Here is a 13,078-nt window from a genome sequence, read left to right as displayed (position 1 = left end):
AGGCAAAATAATATATACCTGTACTCAAACCCCAATACTTTATACATATACAGTATATAACCCATCAGATGATAAGGAGGTTTGACCACATGTTAACATGAAAAGTTCTGGACTAGCCAGTGAAGGATTACATTTAATTCAGTTACCAGCTTTTATGTGTGTGAACTGAAAATCCTTGTTCTTGTGCAATATTTGTTAGAAAGGCTGTAGAGCAGTGTTTAGAGGGTTCATCACAAATTTTTAGTGTAAAGATGTAGTCACACCCCTTTAGCACCTGATGGGTTATATATATGTATAAGCTTTTGGGATTTGAGCATAGGTTTATCTTATTTCCATCCCCCCTTACATTAGGGTCCTCATCATAGTCACCCTTTTATCACAGCCCCTTTACATCAGGATTACCATCGGAGTACCCCTTACATTAGTGTCCCCGTCAGAGCTCCTCCTACATCAGGGTCCCCATTGAAATTCCCTTTTCAACAGACTCTCCTCTCATCAGGTCAAAGCAGAGACCATAGGTACCCTCTGCTGACCTGAATCTTCGCTCTGAATAGGATTCACCACTGACCCTAGCTGCAGGCTGGGTAAAATCTTGTAGTAGACTGGATGAGACATATAATTTGGAGACCCATGATCTAGCTGAATTAGCTCTTACAGCATTTATTGAAACAGTCTCTGCTTGGACCCCTGTCATTTCACTATTACACGTTTGAACTTGGTGTTGGAAGGAGACCTCGCTCAATCTGAACTTGGACAGAAGTCAAGTAATGCCCTGTGTATATCCTGGATCTATGTCTTCACAATTTTACATTTCAGTGTTTAAATTAGCATTATCTAACCTGCACTGCAATACAACTGATGGAAACATAGAATTGTGTTAGTTGCTGTGGACAACAATGACAATTCTCTCACCTTTCACTCTTAAAGCAGAGTTCCAGCCATTTTGTGTTTATTAAAAGTCAGCAGCTACAAAAACTGTAGCTGCTGACTTTTAATAAACACACACTTATCTGTCTTGGAGTCCAGCGATGTACTCACCGCAGATGTCCCTTCTCCCCTTCTCTTCTGAACAGCATCTCTACTGTGGGCACCAGGCTGTGAAAGCTTGTGGCTTCACAACCTTGTGCCCACTTGCCAGGGGACCCATACAGGCAACCTGACAGAGCTCTCCCCCTTAACCCCTCTCCCGAAAAAACCCAGTTTACTAGGCTTCAGTTATAAATGAACACAGGAATTGATTAGTACTGATCACTCATTGTGTTTATTCAGGAAACAAATATCCTATTGTGTGCTTGCAGATACTGGTGGAAAGGAGAGCAGGGAAGCTGGTAGCACTGTGGAGATTGGGGCACACAGGGGGCAGCAGGGGGAAACATATGGTACAAGGGGAGGGTGATGGGTGTGGTGGGGGGCAATTGCTGGAATTGATCCCCTGTAGGGCTCTCTCTGCAGCAGCTGCCAGCAGGAAGGAGAGGAGAAGACGCCAGCTTTCAGTTGCTGCAGAGAGAGCCATACAGGGGATTGGTTCCAGTAATTTTTCCCTACTGTGTCAATCACCCTCCCTGCCCACATCTGATTCACCCAGCTGCCTGGGTCCCCCTGCTAGCCTGGGCCCTGTACAGGAGGACTGGTGGTACCCCCTTATCCACAGCCCTGTCCACTGCGCATGCATGAGTTGCGCTGCACCTCCTGATTGGTCCAGCAGTCTCCTGAGACCCTGGAAGGTTTAACAGCACTTCCAGGCTGGGTCAGTCTCCAGCCAGTGAAAAACCCTGCTACTCTCTGCTCTCACCCTTATATACCACTCTCAGCCCCCTGCTGGCCATTTTGTTCCCAACCAGGCATTGGCTGAGACTGTATTCAAGGCCAACTTAGGCTTTGCCTTCCCATGCTCACTATGTTTCCAGAAAGCTCTGGAAAGACAGGGGGAGACAGGTCAGCCTGCTGCCGCAGAACTCACAATAGGCAAAACACAATTATGTCTCCACTTTTAACAGCAGAGCCAAAAACTTAATTTGCCTCACTTCCAGCGCCTAAACTAGGAGGGTGCTACACAAGCTCATCCAATAAGATAATGAGCAATACAGTGTACAAAGTTATCCCTATTTTGCTTTATTTAAAGTGGTTGTAAACCCTTACATATACCCAGTGAAGGGACTGGCTTCAGGTGATGCACAGGGATTAAACAAATCCTCCCACATAAGTTGTACTTGTCTATCTGCAGTCCTCTCTTATCTACATCGATTGAAAGTGCTGAATTTGTAAAGCTTGTCTGAGAGTTAAAAAAAAGCAGGCAGAGAGCTGAAATTACAACTGCAAAGCTCAGTGAGGAGAGCTCTGAAAGCTGATTGGAGGGAAGAGGCACACACTCTTCCACACAGCTCACAGGAACAAAGCTGTGGCTGTCAATTTGCTGGAAGTCCCTCCCCTGCCACCATTTTATCCTTGGTGTGAGGAAAACTTGTCAGAAGCGATCTCATGCTTGCAGGCAGGTTGCTTATCTAAGCCTAGTAAGTTGCTGCCCACGTTGGGAGGGATAGAGTTAATGATGTTTCCCGGTTCTTTTCTTAGCGGGGTTTTTGTAACCAACCCACTGGTCCTGTGCATATAAAAGGGGACAGGGGTCTGGGTATAGAGCGTCTTTTGATACCCTACTTCTGTTATCATTCTCACTGCTGATGCCATTGCCGGAGTTCATTCTGCCAGTCTGCTGAACCATGCCTAGTCCAGAGTTCTTGATAAAGATTGTCCAGCGCTGGAAGCATGCTGCCATGTAGAGGAATTGCTGGGACCCTGAAGAATACCAGCTTCAAGATACTGCCAAGAAGGACTTTTACCTGTGCAGGTATGCTGGGGAAGCCACAAGCCTAGTTAGGGAGTAGTTTAGGGAAAGACTGTTGCCTTGTTTGGCTGTCATGCCACTGCAGAGGTCCTGGACGTCTGCATAGGTACAGAAGAGCAAGAATTAGGTGAGCGCATGTATGCGCATGGTGGGATTTCATTCAGTTACTGGTAGTGAGGTAGTGGAGATATGGTGGACAGGTGGAGTGGGCAAAGGCATTGCGTGTCCCTCCTTAATGCAGCTGTGATAGTGAAGATGTACATTGACACGGGGAAGAGAGATTTAACTGGAGTTCAGTTTATTGTTCAAGGGTACACGGTATACAAAGTAAAGGTACCCTATGTGCAGGAGCAGACTGACCATTTGGAAACTCGGGCGCTGCCCGAGGGCCCGGGGTCAGTAGGGGGCCCCATGAGCGGCCCCTGGTACCTTTTTCATAGGCTTTTTTGAGTTTGGGCAAGGACACAGGAGCCCCATGATCCCCTATTGCCCGGGGGGGCCCCATGAGTTGTCAGTCCGCCCCTGCCTATCTGTAAAGCAAGTGACCCATACCAGATGCCTAGAGTAGTCCAAAAGAACCCATCCTGGGGTAGGCCTCTCCTGTGACCCACACTTGGTGCCCAATGAGGAGAGGGGAACATGGAGGAGGTACCACCCACCTACTACTCCTTACAACATGCTGATAGTACAGGAAAGAAGCAGCAGACAGAAATGACACTTAGTGCTCTTAACTGAGACAAGCTCACACTATGGATGTGCTTTGTTCATATTTCATGTCTGAGGTTTACAACCATTTTAAGTTGGCGTACCAAACGATGAATTCTAATTGGTAGCTGCAGCTGTACTTAGCATATTGCCTTGTATAAATATTAAAGGGTTAAAACATCTGTTCCATATACTTCAGCTGGATTTCTTCTCTCCAAACGTATATACAGTATGGATATATATGTTTTAGGACTATTTTCTTTAAATCCCTTTTATTTATTATCTTCGGGGAGCTTTACGTCAAGCTGCACATAGGATCTTATAGCATATGTGCACTGGCAATGTTAGGTACATGGGGAATGGTATAGTAAAAGGGATAACAGAGAAACATCAAAGTGAACAACATCAAAGAGGAGAAGAAACATGGCCCTAATGAACCAGCAGAACTTTCTTTATAATTATGCAATGCTTTTCTATAGGATTTATGACTACATCAGTGTATTGTGGCATAATACATGGCATTGAGTTTGGGGCTATACTGACCTCTTCCCATAACCTGGATCAAAAAAGGGTTGGGATGTGGGTTTATGATTGTTACAGTAGATATCATTTTTGGAGAAGTTGAATGAAGCCTGTACTATTCACCTGGCCACTGTGGAATTTCTGAGTTATTGACCCAGATCAAGCAAGTAAACTCATTGTGCGCTTTGAACTTCTGATCTTCATGTTTGGTTTCAGGTTAGTGACTCAGAAGGTTTTGAAGATATTGAGTTATAATGACTTACAAATTCTCTCAGTATAGGCTTAAAGGGAAGATATACCATGGGAAAAATGGAAGCTATCATTGGCAAATTCCTTCTGAAAATGCTAGCTGGCTGGCTGTCACATATTAAATTATTGTATAGCACTGACCCAGAACAAGCAAGCTGGAAAAGGTCAGAATTCCTAACCTGCATGCTTGTTCCAGGTCAGGGACTCAAAATATTGGAATAGGCAACAAATATTTTCCTAGGTTGGAAATGGCAATCCCGATATCCTCGTAAAACAGGAAAATGGTCTCTAATTCCTTTAGAGACCATTTAGACCTGTGTGAAGTAGTAATGTGTGGCATTGCACGTTACATATGTTGCTGCATTGCAGTGCCATTCATTTCAAATGGTACACACAGGTCCTGCAGTTTACCGCAATTAATTTTTGTTACAAATTTTGTGGCATTTCCAGTTTTTGGGACGCTTTGGAACCTCACCGATTTCAATGAGCTGCTTTATTTCAGTACATTTGTATGCAACATAACACAAGCAGGTAGATTAACAAACTGCAAAAATTTAGATGGACCCTTATTAGTTATAGTTATATATTCGTTTATGTTGACAAAAAAACCTTGATTGATTAATTGTTTAGATGCTCATAGACCTGTTCTATTGCAGTCAGTGAGTCTGCTCACATTTTTGCATTTTTAAAAAGTATTTTTTGCTGTGTTTCTGTTCTTAAAGCTGCATGAAAAATGTAAAGAAACACATATTACTAATGTATTTTGCAGGCTGTCTTGTACATGAGGTGCTCTCTATCTTTCAAAATGTAAGGGGAAAAAAGATAAAATGTATGTAGAAAATGATGCATTGGGAAACACGGAAGAGTAAATCAGAAGAGGTTTGAGACTTCCCAATGTTTTTATGTTGGGAAAGCATTTTCTGATAACGTTTTAGTGCAGTTACATTATAAGCATTGTGGCTTTGACACATCTAAACCCTCACTTTTTCAGGGTGGCTACTTTTTCTGCATCATCCTATGGTGCTACCCTTGCATGCAGGGGATAGAGTTGTCTCTCCCTATGCTGTGCGCATCAACGGAAGCCACATGGGCATTGTTTGATCCATGAATACATCATCCGCTTAAGAAAACATTTTAAAGTATGTGACATGTTTTAAAGAGCATTTTGGAAACCCTTAAAGCCACTCTGTCACTAGGTTAAAAGCTAAAGAAAATATTTTTTTTTAATATCTACCTGTCCTGCCACTCATGCTGTCTTGATGAGCAATGGTGTGTGAAAAATAATCTATATGCAACATATTGCTGGTTGCGTCAAGTGCCTGGTGCCATCCTATGTCACAACAGGGCACAGTCACATTATGGCAGAAAACTAGACAAAAATAACAATATAAAATGAATAGCTCATTACAATATATAAAACAAAAAAAACAGTTTTTGCTTTAATATTTAGATTCAATTTGGAGATTTCCCTCACAGTACTTTTTCCAGAACCCAAGATGTCCTCAGTGTGATGGCCAGCATTCCCACCCACTTCCTCTAAGCCCTGGGGGTCCTGGACCTACCCCAGCCTGCTATATGTCTTTCTCCTGTTATCAGCATGCTTCTTGTAAGCAAATTAACTCCTTGTGCTGCATCTTCCTCTCACACTCAAGCCTTGCTGTACAGGAACTGCATGAGGCTGATGCCAAATCAAAATCAGAAACACATGGTGCATGATTCTATAAAGATAGTTAATGGTTAATTCATGAATACCACACTGCATTAATATTATTATAATATGTATTTTATATCTGACTAGAGTTCAGCTTTAATCATTTGGTAGAGGGGGACAAACAGATTATGGGCAGGAAGGTACCCTTCCTGTTATATGTTTGCCTTCCCCATCCCATAGATAAGCTCCCTACATATCTTAGATGAGGTTGTGGTGAACTGTACGAAAGCAGATTAATACTCATTAAAAAGAACATTTAATCTAGGCACTCATACATCTAAAACTATGGGCTGGCAGTGAGACCTTCATTGCTGCCATACAGGTATAGCCTTGGTCACTGTGAATAAAACAGATGGGAACCTGTGAAGATGTAATATAGCAGCTTCCACTGCTGATCACTCTTTCTCAAAATGCTAGCTATCTGGCTTTCACTATGATTCATTTGCTTCCTTTCTTTCAGAGTCATTGGCTTCGAACAAATTTGCCCATCATGGGGTTTGGATTTTGCCTGACTTTGCTTGTTGCTTATTCCAGTTCAGTGACTAGGAAAATATTAAAGCCAAGGGCAGCCTCCATATATCTATTGCAGTGTTTCTCTACCTTATTTTAGTCAAGCTACCCTTTAAAATGATGAACAATCTTGTTGTACCCCATTCTGAAATGTAACAAACTAAACTAATTCAGTCAGTAAGGGCCCCCATGAGATGCCCCGGTACCTTTTTCATAGGCTTTTTTGAGTTTTGGCAAGGACACAGGGGTCCCATGATCCCCTATTGTGTGGGGGCCCCATGAGTTGTCAGTCCGCCCCTAGTTAAATGTTAATTGGGCCAACTTGTACCTACGCTTGCATGCTGACAAATATAATGCAAGCAGGCAATACATATAGGTGTCCTGAGGTTGCCTACAGTAAGTTATTTCAAGTTGAAGCCATCAATGTAGTCTTATGTGTCTAGTATATCCTATTTATTGTACCCTTGAAAGTTGGAGTTCCAAGTACTTCAAATTTAGGTCCTGGTACATCTGGATTAACAAACGTTGCTGGAATACACTGAGTCCCTATAACTAGTTTACTGTATTTGGCAACCAAAAAGGAATTACATTTTTATAGAATTAACAACCTTTTTATATATGTTCTAGTCAATTTAATATTGGTTTTAAAAGTGTTACAGCTGTCCCCAGCACTGTAGCTTCAGGTCAACTTTAACTTTTGGGAACTGTATGTTTGTAATTATTGTTTCATTCATTTTCATTTTTTATAATTTTAGTGTTGATTCTTTTAAATGTCATTTAAATTGAATAAACCTAAAATACAAGTTGGCCTACAGAAATAAAATATTAAACACATTCATAATTGCATAGATAACATTTTGCATAATATAAGAAAGTGAATATGTTGCTCCTGGGATAGAAATAACCAAAGGTTTCACACACTAAGGCATATTATACATAGTCCATAGGGCCATAGTCCATAGGTCCTGCTGGGACCAGACCTCTATTGGTGCTAGGGTTCAGGAACATCCAATAAATATTGAGGAAAATTGGAAGCCAAGTGAGTACTAGGGCAGCTCTTCATAGAGTAGAAGCAAGACTCTAATAAAAGAACACAGAAAGAAGGCGCCTCTAAGTGCAGTAATATGGCGATTTATTAGCATAAAAGGTTAAAAGCACTTACAAAAAGTACAGTAAGACAGGCTCATCGTATATATCTCCTATGTTCCTGGCAAATGTGAAGCAGGGACAGTTCGGTCATCCAGCGGCAGCGGGATCTGTGGAACTCAGGAACCAAGATGGCATTTCCGGGATTGCGTGGAACGCATACGCTGGAACAGGGGCGAACTGACAACTCATGGGGCCCCCGGGCAATAGGGGATCATGGGGCCCCTGTGTCCTTGCCCAAACTCAAAAAAGCCTATGAAAAAGGTAACAGGGGCATCTCATGGGGCCCCCTACTGACCCCGGGCCCTCGGGCAGTGCCCGAGTTTCCAAATGGTTAGTCCGCCCCTGCGCTGGAAGTAACGTTAGATGGGGGCGGTAACTTGTTTTCGAGCATGCGCAGGAAGCTCCTTCATCAGACCTTGATGAAGGGCTTCTGGTCTGATGAAGGAGCTTTCTGCACATGGTCTGAAACGCATTACTGCCCCATCTGACATCACTGCCGGTGTATGCGTTTGATCGCGGAAGTGTGGTGGCCATCTTGGTTCGGGCGTTCCACGGGTCCCACTGCCGCAGGACAGCTGAATGGTCCCTGCTTCACACTTGCCAGGAACACAGGAGATATATACGGCTAATAAATTGCCATATTACTGCACTTAAAGGTGCCTCCTTTCTATGTTCTTACACACTAAGGCTTGCAGCCTCTCAGCTTACACCCAGATTGATGAGTTTGGCAGAAATTACTCCTGACCACTTGGTCACTTCTGGGAGACAGGCCCTTCACATGGCTGACCCCTCCAGATGGGACCCTCTATTAAAAGAAGTCAGAACCAGTTCCCAGTCCTGTGCTAAACGCAGAACTCCATGTCTGACATATACGTGCATCAGGGCCGGATCTAGCCTGTGTGATGCAGTGTTGCAGTAAAAAATGTCAGGGGGGCAGAGGATGGGAGGTCATCAGGGCAGTGTACAGGGGGTAAGTAGGGCAGAGGATAGGGTCAGCAGTTTGTAGGGCAGTGTACAGAGGCCATTAGTTTGTGGGGCAGTGTACAGAGGCCAATAGTTTGTGGGGCAGTGTACAGAGGCCAATAGTTTGTGGGGCAGTGTACAGAGGCCAATAGTTTGTGGGGCAGTGTACAGAGGCCAATAGTTTGTGGGGCAGTGTACAGAGGCCAATAGTTTGTGGGGCAGTGTACAGAGGCTATTAGTTTGTGGGGCAGTGTACAGAGGCTATTAGTTTGTGGGGCAGTGTACAGAGGCTATTAGTTTGTGGGGCAGTGTACAGAGGCCATTAGTTTGTGGGGCAGTGTACAGAGGCTACTAGTTTGTGGGGCAGTGTACAGAGGCCATTAGTTTGTGGGGCTGTGTACAGAGGCTTTTAGTTTGTGGGGCAGTGTACAGAGGCTTTTAGTTTGTGGGGCTGTGTACAGAGGCTTTTAGTTTGTGGGGCTGTGTACAGAGGCTTTTAGTTTGTGGGGCAGTGTACAGAGGCTATTAGTTTGTGGGGCAGTGTACAGAGGCTTTTAGTTTGTGGGGCAGTGTACAGAGGCCATTAGTTTGTGGGGCAGTGAACAGAGGCCATTAGTTTGTAGGGCAGTGATCAGGGGTCAGCAGGGCGGAGGATAGGGTCAGTAGTAGATGAGTCTCAGTCCAGAGGTTTAAAATACAGCTGGTGGAGGCCATTCACATGCGACAGCAAATTTAAGTTTACCTTTAGTATCATGTTACCATTTCCAGTTGTAACAGTGGGCTGGGGATTTTCTTCCCGCTGTCACAATTTAAAAATAAAACTTCAGCTGTGTGAAGCTGTGCACACTTGGCAATATCATTCATTCACAGAGTTCTGTGAATCAGAGAACTACAACTACCGTCAGCCATTGTGGCTGATGGCTTGTTGTTCTCAATAAATTACCAGGGCGCTGATGAGCACTCTAGATAGTTCATTGATTCCTCCATCATTTTGTCATTTAGTAGCTGCAAGCCTGTATGAGGCAGACAGCTACACTGTCAGTCTGCAGGAGCCCTGCATTGCACCCACCATCTGCAGATGCAATGCTTTACAGGCTCCTAATAAATAAAAATAAATTGTTTAACTTGCAAAAATATATGCATTTATTATTTTTTTTTGAAAGGTGAACTTATCCTATAATGCAGCATGTTGAGTTGACAGGTAACATCACCTGTCAAACTCAGTCATTCAAGTCAATAGGGCCACACTGCAAAAACTCTTGGTTTGCAGTCGCCAGCACATTATCCATATTATAAACTGCTGTTTGGCAAAAAGAAAAAGGAAACACAAAGGCATTCAGGATGTGGCAGGATTGCCTCCTGAATGCCTGACCATGGCTGCTTAGCTGCACTGTAAAAAGCGATCCACCATGGATTGCTTTTCAGAGCACTGGCTAGTGTAAACCTAGCCTAATACCAGTCATTATGCCATCCGTATTGCTGTCCTTTTAACATGGCGACAATGAGCTGACACCAATGCTGCATAGGTGTCAGCTTCCTTTTACCATGTTAAAAGGACAGCAATATGGGAGGCATTAAAGAGGCTAGTATGAAGGGGGGGGGGGGGCTGCACAAGCTATGTACTACACAGGCAGTTCCAACAGTCCTAGCAGTAACCTATTAATTATTGCTGGGGTAAAACACACTCTCTCTCGCCCCATCCTCACTCACCTCAATCACTGCAAGATCTTTGCAGAGCTGATCCATCCTGCACAGGAAGCCCTGAAGATGAAGACTTGATTGAGGTGATGGACAGCGCACCCTGTGTACCCATTGGCTGAAGAAGAAGCCTTCTGCTGCCTCCTCAGCCAATGGGTAGCTGTAGTCTGCTCTTAAGCCCCTCCCTCTTGAGGTCACTCAGGGTCTCCCAGGTTTTAGCCAGCTAACTTACTATGCGGGGGGCTGGGTGGGCATATATTATAATACAAGGCAATCTCTTATTAAAAGGAGATATTGGCAGCCTTATATACAGCCTCCCTGCCATCCTCCCCCCTACCGCAGACCTTATAGGACCTTGTCCAACTGTGTCCCCTTATCAGCAGTCCTGGGGGTGGGAGCGGGGGAGCGGATGGCTTTGGGGGGGGGCACAACTGAAATGTGGGGGGCACAGCCCATCCCCAGCACCCCCTTAGATCTGGCCATGACGTGCATGATGGCGAATCCTAGACTCTCTTCACTTCATTCCCTGATCCACATCCATGTCAACTCCCCAAATGCCTGGAGCACACTCTGACACAGCTGATAGTAATAGTTCTGAATACTGACAGCCCAGAGCCCAAGCAACATATTATCATGTCCCAAAATATGGCTAGAACATGTTATATAAGTCCCCCCAAAGCTACTTAAGAGGGGTGTTCACTTAATATATTCCTTGGTCATGTACTTTCTAGGCCTTAGGCCTCATGACATCTCCTTCCACCAGAGGGGAAGTGCCCCATCTCTAGATCCTGCTGGTCTCTCTGCACAGAAACCGGCCCCAGAACAGCTCCTTCTCCCAGCTTATCAAGGAAGAGGGTAGCAGCAGTAGTGTATTTTGGTTTTGTGCTGCCCTAGGCAACACAAAAATCATCTGCCCCCACGGACACCAACCAACACAACACCCACTTCCCCCTCCAGCAGAGAGAGCCTGACATTGCTGACATTGACCAACAACACCCCTGCCCCCCACCCAGGAGAGCCTTCCACTACCCCCCTCTGGCCATAGAGAAAAAGGTGCTCATATTCACTGCTCCGGACATCCCCAGGAATGAGAGTCAGGCTCTACATACACCATCAAGCAGCTGCAGCCTCACTCAGATCCCACCTGGTTCCCATGGCATGCGTGCCCCTGCTTTCATCCCTTCTTCTGGGTTGAGGTGCTGCCCCCTTGAAAACTGCCACCCTAGGCAAGTGCCTTGTTTGCCTTGTGGTAAATACACCCCTGGGTAGTAGCACACTCCCTAAAGTTGTAGCAAAGTCAAGTAGGGTGTTTACAACAGAAGAGACCCTAGAGGTCTTTTCTGTCATAAATCTCCCCACTGCCTGGGAGCAAGTGATGTGATCTGAGCTGCACATGCACAGCTCAGACCACACTTAGGGTCTGCTCTGTGTGTCACTGCTATGTGACTCCCGTGCGCATGCCCTGGCCCAACCATTCAAGGGGCCAAAGATCGCAAACCCAGAAGAAAGTTTGGGCGAAGATGGAAGCTGCTGGGGACAAGGGGGAGCCATGACTGCGCAGCACTGGATGTCTCCATTTGTAGATAAGTCTATCATAATGTACTAGTATGCAGTGCATAGTAGCACATTATGGCTTAAAGGTGCCAGGGGACCCATTTTTTAAAATAATAAGAAAGACTTTACTACCACTTTAAGGGTAGACATGTGTATCAATCCATTAAGTTACTAATTACATTTTGTGGCATTTGTAACAAAGCTTTTGAATTGAATTTAAATTGAAAATATTGATCTAAATTCATTGCGAGGAATACAGGAGCTGGTTCTATACTATTCGAAATCTGAAGAAGGTTATATTATTTCTATTGTATTCTATTCTAATCTATTTTTTTTTGTATTCTATTCCTTTTTTAGTCTATTTTATTCTTTTTTTTTCTATTCTATTCTATTATTTGTTTTCTATGCTCTTCTTTTCTATTCTAATTGTTTATTTTCTTTTTCTATTCTATTCGTTTCTATTTTCTTTTCTATTCTGTTTTGCTCTATTCTTTTCTATTCTATTCTATCTTATTCTATTCAAATCTATTCTATTATGTTTTATTCTAGTCTATTTTTTTTAATTTGAATTTGGGAAGATGGCTATATTCTTTCTTTTCTATTTTATTCAAATCTATCCTTTATTCTCAAGTCATTTGTAGGTCTGCTGCAGAGATAATGACAAATAACTTGTTATCATTGAAAGCAAAAATACCCTTTATAGCAGAATACCAGTTTATATATTTTCAAAAAATACTAAAGACGCTGTAATAGAGATGTACAAAGCAGTTAAATAGCTAAGTCTGCAGGCAGAAATAAAATTAATATACCTCAAGAATTTATTTGTTAGCATTGACAGTTTTGGATGCTACCCTATGTCACCTCGTGATTTCCTTGTCCCTTCAGTATAAGATTTTCTAAACAAATGGCAGTTACTTCAATGAATTAAACATGAATTGGTAACCAAGGTTAGACTACTTATGTGTAATTCACTGATTAGATAGAGTGATGTATTTCTGCCAAGGAACAGATCAATGTTACCACATTCAGTTCAGTAGCAACTATGTTCATTGATTCACTGCAGTTTTTAGGCACTAAGAGAGCTCCATCTCTGTGCAGGCTACTTTTACAGAATTTGGGATTTAAAGGGTAACTCCACTTTTTTAAAAAAATATAGCAACTAAAAAACATAACAT

The sequence above is a fragment of the Staurois parvus genome, unplaced genomic scaffold (genome assembly GCF_062004578.1).
Source record: "Staurois parvus isolate SC_StPar_1 unplaced genomic scaffold, SC_StPar_1.0 ptg000166l, whole genome shotgun sequence".
NCBI classification, from domain to species: domain Eukaryota; kingdom Metazoa; phylum Chordata; class Amphibia; order Anura; family Ranidae; genus Staurois; species Staurois parvus.
Note: the sequence above shows the minus strand (reverse complement) of the source record.